Here is an 8948-nt window from a genome sequence, read left to right as displayed (position 1 = left end):
TTTTGATGTGATTAGGACATAGTAGATGAATTGTGATATGGTGTGATGAGTTGTGGTATTGTTTTCTTTATTTTGGATTTATTATACTGCGTGGTTGATTGATATGTGGTCCAGCCGCTTGTGGCTGAGTATATATTTCATGTATTGTTGAATATGGTCACTGGTACAGGGGAGACTCTGTCGAAATTTTTCGGTAGGGTTTCCATGTGATTTTTAATCATACCGGTTAAGTAGAGTTAGTAGTTAAGTAACGGTCATCCTTAGAGAGTAGTAGTAGTAAGAAGGGTGGTCGTTACAGAGCAGTTCCCATTCTCCAGCATCACACATCAGCACCATCCTTGTCGTCTTCAAGTAAGAAAGTATTTAATTTTCTTTTATGCTTTCTTTATTATTTGCAGTATAGAGTATCTGCTTATATGTGCTTAGGAAAGAAGAAAATTCATGTTTTAATTTTTTATGTTTTGATACATATGCTTAGAAAGAATAGAGACAATTTTAGTTTTGTTTCTCTTATATTCATATATACATAAGTATGTTTAGAAAGGATAGAGAAGATATCAAGTCTTCCAAAGACCACTAATGGGTACGATACGAGATAAATGATAGAGGGCCGAGAAGTTAAGAGACTAAGGAACAAAGAGTATCATTAGTGGGAGTCATTTAGAACCAAAAGCATGAAGAAGTTACTTAGGAGCTTGAGGATAGTATGAGATAGAAATATTCGGAATTATTCTAAGTTCGAGGACGAACTTTTTATAAGGTAGGGAGAATTGTAACACCCCGAATTTCATGATTTGGAGTCCTAAAAGACCTTATTAAAATCTTGAAATGTTTTAGAAAAATTTTAGAGATTTTTAGAAATTTTTAGAGTATTTTTATGTAATTTTTGGAGGTCGTTTAGTATTTTTACCAAAAGAAAGAAGTTTTGACAAAAAATGTCCAAGCCGAGGCTCGAATCGGCAACCCTTGACCCGAGCAAAACCTGACTAACCAACTGGGCTAGCAGTTGTTACTTAATCAAGTAAAGGAAGAATTTTATTTAAGTAATAGAAGTTAATAGCAAGAAATAATAGGAAGAAAATAGGTTGCAGCCGGGATTCGAACCCACGAGTCGGGCCTTAAGCAGAACGCAGCCCACCAACAAACCAGCCGAATATTTCTTAGAAAAACTCGAACCGAATAATATTTGAGTTATAATTTGAAACCCTAGTTTAAAAGAGGACTTAGGTTTCTTTTCTTCCCGAACCCTTTTCCTCACGCGCGGCGTCGGCGATTTCTGCTTGGGCGAAATCACAGTCGAAGCTAGGGCATCTTCGGCGGCCGGTGAGTGCCCCTCTCTGCGAAGTCTTCGCACCATCAAGCCCCTCTCGTCGAGAAGAGCAAGTGGGTGCAAGGAGAGGTCGAGAACTTAAGTTTTCATCGAACCCTAGCAGCTCCTCTTCCCGATTTTGAGTCCAAGGATAGGTAAGTGCTTCCTCACCTGCAGTAGAGTTGTTCTTCTTGAATTCGAAGTATGTTGTAAGTTTGATTTGGTTTTTGGAATTTCCACCGTGGATTTCAAGGGAAGAAAGTAATTAGATTAAGCATGTAGGTTTGTGTTTTGAGGGTTACTGTAGAATAACTATGATTGGGCTTGGTTTCTCCTTGCCGTGACACTGGGTATGCAGAATTTTTAGGTTTTGTGCTTTCTTTTGTTGCCGTGACACATAGCAGGAAGAACCACTATTAAGTGCAGATTTTCGATTAAGCTTTACCTAAGTTTTAAATTCCAACAGATTCAAGCATACCATCATCTTCATGTATCAATTTCTTTTATCGTAATAGCATTCTTTCCTTATGCCTTGCTTTGCTGGAAACAATTCAGAATCTGTAGATGATCTAGTTGCATTTCGTTTGGTTTCTGTAAACATTGTTTGAAGCTGGGATTTGATATAGAATTGCCTCTTGAGATTGTTCGGTTTCTTTGTTGAGGAATTCGATCTCTGGTTTGCGTTGTTGAACCCTTACAATTGAGTTTTATGATACTTGTAAGTTGTTGCATTAGTAAATTTAATGTAGATACTTCACCTAACTTCTTAGGAGTTTTGGAATTATGGAACGATTAGTGATGTAGTATATGTTTTATCATGCACTAATAGATTTCATATTCATTAAGTGCAGATTTAGTTTAGTTTCATTAAGCAAATGCAGGTTTAGTTTAGTTTTTAGCATGTACAGCCTTAGTTTTGGGAGTATTCAGTAGAGCATGTGTTACTAGTTTTTCCCATGAAATTTTAGAGCATCCACTTTGTTTTTACATATTTCATTAAGCAGTATAGTGCAGATTTGTTAAGCTTAGGATGTAGATTTGCTTAAAGTATTTAGTTTCTTTAGCAGTACGGATTCAAATTTAAGTTTTCATTCTATAGATTTAGTTTTCGGTTTGAGTTTATGGTTTAGTAAACCAGTTTAGATTATGTTGAAGCATGCATAAAGAATTCAGATTTTGTTTTCCTTTGATTTATGTATGTTGTAGCATACTTGAAGAAGTCGGATTTGCTTCCTTGCTTTGGATTTCCTGTACAGCATTAGAACGGATAGAAGTTTATGAGTAGCTAGTGTGTTTTGTTTTCCTTGCTTCGGATTATCTGTACAACTTTATTTTAGTAGATGACATTTCTTTCGCTTGAACTAAATGACTTGTCTATATTAAGAGGATTTAACGGTTCTATTTAATTCTGTTGTAGCAAGATTTAAGGTTTTAGTTCTAACAAGTTTTAGATTTAGTTTAAGCTTGTATGATATGCAGATTTTCTAGTTTTCATTTGCTATTTTAACAAGCATGAACAGCCATATATTCTAGTGGAAGAATAAGAGTTCTATTAAATTCTTTTAGAAGTATTAACAAGTATAAGACAGATAAAGAAAAGAAAGGAAAAGGCCAAGGCTTTAAGTAGATCCCGAAGTCAAGACTTTAGGGATTTTGGCACACAAGGTGCTAAAGAAAATGCCGAGGCATTATATATTAGAAGTATTAAAAGATAACAAGTATTTTACTTTTATCAGTGACACTGTACTGGACTCTCAGTTGTCCTTGGGTTGGGCTCCCATAGTCGTCCCTAGGTTTAGATAACCTAGTATGCAGGACTCTCAGTAGTCCTTGGGTTGGGCTCCCATAGTCGGTCCCTAGGTTTAGATAACCTAGTAAATCCTACTAGATTTCGGACCAGCTATCTCGGGTCTAGTTAGGGATGCGCGCATAGCAAGTACAGTTGCCGGGCCCAAGAAGAAGTTGATTATTATTTTGAAGTATTATAAGTATAAGTTTTTGAACAAGTAAAACGAGCTTTACATAAACATAAAGTATTAAAGATTAAGTTAGAACAAATGAAATAAGTTTCATATAGTTCTGAAAATCAGTAAGTTTAGTTCTTTATTCTACCATGTTTATTTAGTGGATGAGTAGTTTTCATGTTTACCTATTAGATGAGTAGCATGATTAGCTATTAGAATTACATGAGTAGATTCCTTAGCTTTTCTTTGCTATTAGTTTGGCATGAGCAGTTATGTTTATGCTTTATTTCTTTTTAGAGAATATAGTTTCTAGTTCTTTTCGTATACATGCACATTCGTGATTTTGTGAGTTAGATATCGCTTACTAAGCAAATTTTTCTTATAGATTGCACTTCCTCTTACTGCAGATACAGGAAAGGAAAAGATATAGAAAGGAAGGCGACAAGGAGGTGTTCGAAGAATGTGTGATGCCAGGACTATGAAAGCCTTGGGACTTAGTTAAGGATTTGTCTAGATTAATTCTTTATTTAGGATGATAAGAAAATTAGGAAGTAAGAAGTTGTATTTCATTATTAAGCTTCCGCGTTTAGTTTCTATTGTCTTTTGCTATGTTAGAAGTATTTGAGATAGTACATGATATTTTGATGTGATTAGGACATAGTACATGAATTGTGATATGGTGTGATGAGTTGTGGTATTGTTTTCTTTATTTTGGATATATTATACTGCGTGGTTGATTGATATGTGTTCCAGTCGCTTGTGGCTGAGTATATATTGCATGTATTGTTGAATATGGTCACCGGTACAGGGGAGAATCTGTTGAAATTTTTCGGTAGGGTTTTCATATGATTTTTAATCATACCGGTTATGTAGAGTTAGTAGTTAAGTAACAGTAATCCTTAGAGAGTAGTAGTAGTAAGAAGGGTGGTCGTTACATATGTCATCCACATACAATATTAGGAAGACAACTATATCCCCTACAACCTTCTTGTAGACACAAGGCTCATCTTCGTTCTTGATGAAACCAAACTATTTGATTGCATCATCAAATCAAAGATTCCAACTCCGAGAAGCTTACTTTAGTCCATAAATGGACCTATGCAGCTTGCATACTTTGCTAGTATGCTGTGGATCTACAAAACCCTCAGGTTGTGTCATGTACACATCCTCGAGTAGGTTTCCATTCAGAAACGTGGTTTTGACATCCATCTGTCATATCTCATAGTCATGGTATGCTGCAATAGCAAGCATGATCCGAATAGACTTAAACATCGTCACTGGAGAAAAGGTTTCATCATAGTCAATACCATGAATCTGTTTGAAACCTTTAGCTACCAAGCCACCCTTATAGATAAGTTCATCCATGTCAGTCTTTCTCTTAAAGACTCACTTACACCCAATGGGTTTTACCCCTTCGGGTGGATCAACCAAAGTCCATACTTGGTTGGTGTACATGGATTCCATTTCGGATCTCATGGCCTCTAGCCATTTCTCGGAATCTGGTCTCATCACAGCTTCCTGATAGGTGGTAGGCTCATCCTCTATGAGCACAACGTCATCATGGTCAGACAAGAGAAATGAGTATCTCTCAGGCTGACGACGTACCCTATCAGACCTGCGAAGAGGTATATCTACTTGAACTGGTTGTTGTTCCCCAACTCTTTGTGGAACAACATCATCCACAACACTTTGTGGTTCCAGTTCAACTTCCATCGACGCTTCAGTGCTATGGTCCGCATCTTGAACTTCTTCAAGATCGAACGTACTCCCACTAGTCTTTCTAGAAATAAAGTCCTTTTCTAGAAAGACCCCAGTCTTTGCCACAACTACCTTGTGCTGACTAGAAATGTAGAAATAATATCCCTTAGTTTCCTTGGGATATCCAATGAAATAACACTTGTCGGATTTGGGTCCTAATTTGTCTAAGACTTGACGTCTAACGTAAGCCTCACAACCCCAAATCTTCATGAAAGACACCTGGGCATCTCTCCCAGTCCATATCCTATATGGTGTATTTATCACGGCCTTGGATGGAACTCGGTTGAGTATAAAAGCTTCCGTGTCTAGAGCATAGCCCCAAAGGTATGTCGGAAGATCTGTGTGACTCATCATAGATCGTACCATATCTAATAGGGTACGATTCCTCCTTTCAGATACACCATTCCACTGTGGTATTCCAGGAGGAGTGAGTTGGGATAGAATCCCACACTCAGCTAGATAGTCACGAAACTCATGGCTAAGGTATTCTCCACCTCGATTTGATCGAAATATCTTAATACTCTTGCCAAGCTGGTTCTGTACTTCATTCTTGAATTCTTTGAACTTTTCAAAGGATTCAGACTTATGTGTCATCAAGTATACATAACCATATCTACTGAAGTCATCAGTAAATGTGATGAAGTAACTATAACCGCCTCTAGCAGCGACATTGAAAGGGCCACATACATCACTATGTATGAGTCCTAACAAATCAGTCGCTCTTTCGTTGTGCCCACTAAAGGGAGTCTTGGTCATCTTACCTAGTAGGCATGACTCGCACGTCTCATAAGATTCAAAATCAAATGAGTCCAACAAACCATCCTTATGGAGCTGGGATAAGCACTTGTCATTTATATAACCTAAGCGACAGTGCCAGAGATAGGTTTGGTTCACGTCATTTGACTTGAACCTCTTGGTATTAATGTTATAGATAGGGCTTTCAAGGTCTAGAATATAGAGTCCATTCATCAAAGGTGCACTACAATAGAACATATCTTTTAAATAAACTGAACAATATTTGTCCTTTATTATAAAAGAGAAACCTTTCTTGTCCAAACAAGAAACTGAAATTATGTTCTTAGTTAATGCAGGCACATAACAACAATCCAACTCTAATACAAGCCCAGAGGGCAGAGATAGAAAATAAGTCCCTACAGCAACAGCAGCAACCCGTGCTCCATTGCCTACGCGTAGGTCCACCTCGCCCTTCGCCAATGCCCTGCTATTTCTTAGCGCCTGCACATTAGTAAAAATATGAGAAGCACATCTGGTATCTAATACCCATGATGAAGAAATAGATAGATTGACTTCTATAACATATATACCTGAAGTGGAAGTCTCACTTCGCTTCTTCTTAAGATCTTCCAGGTACACCTTGCAGTTCCTCTTCCAGTGCCCGGTCTGACCGCAGTGGAAGCAGGTAGCATCCTTGGCGACCCCTCCTTTAGGCTTCAGTACCTTGCCTTTGCCCTTAGCTTGGGACTTTCCCTTGCCCTTGTGTTTTTGAGCCATCAAAACAGAGTGGGCCTTTGCCTTCTTAAGATTCAGCTAAGCAGTTCTTAACATGCTAAGCAGCTCGGGCAGTAGCTTGTCAATTTCGTTCATATTGTAGTTTAGAACGAACTGACTATAGCTATTCGGCAAGGATTGCAAGATCAGGTCAGTGGCCAGCTCTTGGCTAAGCGGGAATCCCAACTTCTGTAGGTTTTCTATGTACCCAATCATTTTGAGTACATATGGGCCTACGGGATCCCCATCTGACATCTTGCACTGAAACAGTGCCCTTGAGATCTCAAATCTCTCATGCCTCGCTTGTCCTTAATACAGTTGATGAAGATGTTCAACCATATCGTAAGCGTCCATCAACTCGTGTTGCTTCTGAAGCTCAGAGTTCATGGTCGCAAGCATTAGACAGGACACATCTAATGCGTCATCTTGATGCTTCTTGTAAGCATCTTTGTCTGCTAGCGTGGCATTAGCAGGAGGAGCCTCCGGAATGGGCTGCTCCAGAACGTACAGCTTACGTTCCTGGGTGAGAAATATTCTCAAGTTCCTGTACCAATCCAGGAAATTTGCTCCGTTGAGCTTGCCCTTCTCAAGGACAGAACGCAGAGAGAAAGTGTTCGTATTCGACGTCATGGTTATCTACAATAGAAAAAATGCAGAAAATAAATATCACATTCTTTTAAATCATTTAATTAGGCCTTTAACTAAATGATGCTCCCACTGAATTCTATAATTCATGTGGGACAAGATCCACATCATACTAACCCTTGAGTTAGCTTTGGCTAATACGCCCAAGACTTAGTATGATTAGTAGGTAACGATTTACCAATTACATCTCTATGCAACTCTTGTTTATAGGATCATTATCCGCAGTTATATTAAAACTTGAGTTAACTTTGGCTAATACGCCCAAGAATTAATATAAATATGATTTATGTCCTATCTTTTCAACCGTTGGAAGAATGCCTATAGTTGTACTTGATCCAACCGAGCAAACTAGGAATACTCAATCTAATTGAGTTTGTATTCGCCCATGCGTTGATAAGCGGGACCAAGATTGTCCCTCTGTACCCTACCAAGATAATATGTGTTGCTCTGCTTTGGCAGATTCAACAACACATGTGATCGAGGTAGTGATAGGTATCACGGCACGGTAGGCATTAGAGTTGACGCAATTTAGATCTAATCTAATCGTCGATGTGTATCAAATACGCGATAGATCTAATCTAATTGAAAGGGTGCATCTTGTACATGATTTAAATCTAATCTAATCGTTAGGCACTAATTAATTACTAATCATGCATCACATATACACAAGCAATTAATTAAATTTATTTGTGATTAGTCATGGCCCTACTACAATCTTCTCAAGCCAATGAGAAGATCGGATGGTCAACCTAAGGTCAACAACTTCTCAAGCTCCTTCCTTTGACCACCTTGTGTTGCTCGCGCCTTCCTCGTAACTCCGTCTCGAGTGGACCTTCCACGGCTCCAATTTTGTACATTACAATTTTGAAACTCAAGTTACATTCAAGTCTAAACTAATTTACAACAAGAATATAAAATAGAGAAAGGCACGACGCACAGGTCGTGAATCAAATGTACAACATGCACAACACAAATGACGGCGCGCAGGCCGTAATATGAATTACAACACAAATCCAATCAGATTGGGTCTTTTGGGCCATGACTATCAAAAATTATACATAATTCTAAATTATGTAATTTCCATAATTTTCTGTAATTTTAATGCTAATTTTTACAATTTTTACGAGTAAAATTTTCCGGCGGTCCCGTTTAGCGGTTTTCGGGCGCAATTACGGAACGAATCCCCTTGCGGGGCCAGGGGTAGCGCCCCTACCCACGATCTAACCATCGCGAGTGTCCCTAAGCGATCCTACAATGCCTTAGTCCACTGTCCTAAAAAGTTTTGGGGCGAAACCTTGCCATTTCGGGAAAAACTTCTCGGTAGTCGAAGCCTACAAGTGTCGAAACATTTGTGCTTCGCTTCTATGAGAAAAATACCTATAAAAATCATAAAAATCAGAAATTTACAGAAAAATACAGTACTTAATTTTTGTCATAAAAATAAAAACTAAACTCGTACAAGCTTCGCACGTGGCTCTGATACCACTGTTGGGTTTTTGGGCCCGCGAAAACCACTTTTTCGCGTCGTGAAAACCCCGAAACCCCCGCCACCGGATCCGTGCGAAGGAAAAATAAAACAAAATACGAGTACGAGTTTCTAAAGTCTAGATCTACACTAGATAAGAGTGTTACCCTCGATGCGATGCCCTTCGCTATCCCACTAGTCCAACGGTTTGCCGGATCTCAAGATTGTCAAAGTAGACAACCCTTTAGAAGTATCCACACGAACAAAATTAGGTGGAGGGGACCAAACAAAGGTGTGT

The sequence above is a fragment of the Zingiber officinale genome, chromosome 6A, assembly GCF_018446385.1.
Source record: "Zingiber officinale cultivar Zhangliang chromosome 6A, Zo_v1.1, whole genome shotgun sequence".
In the NCBI taxonomy this organism is placed as follows: Eukaryota; Viridiplantae; Streptophyta; class Magnoliopsida; order Zingiberales; family Zingiberaceae; genus Zingiber; species Zingiber officinale.
Note: the sequence above shows the minus strand (reverse complement) of the source record.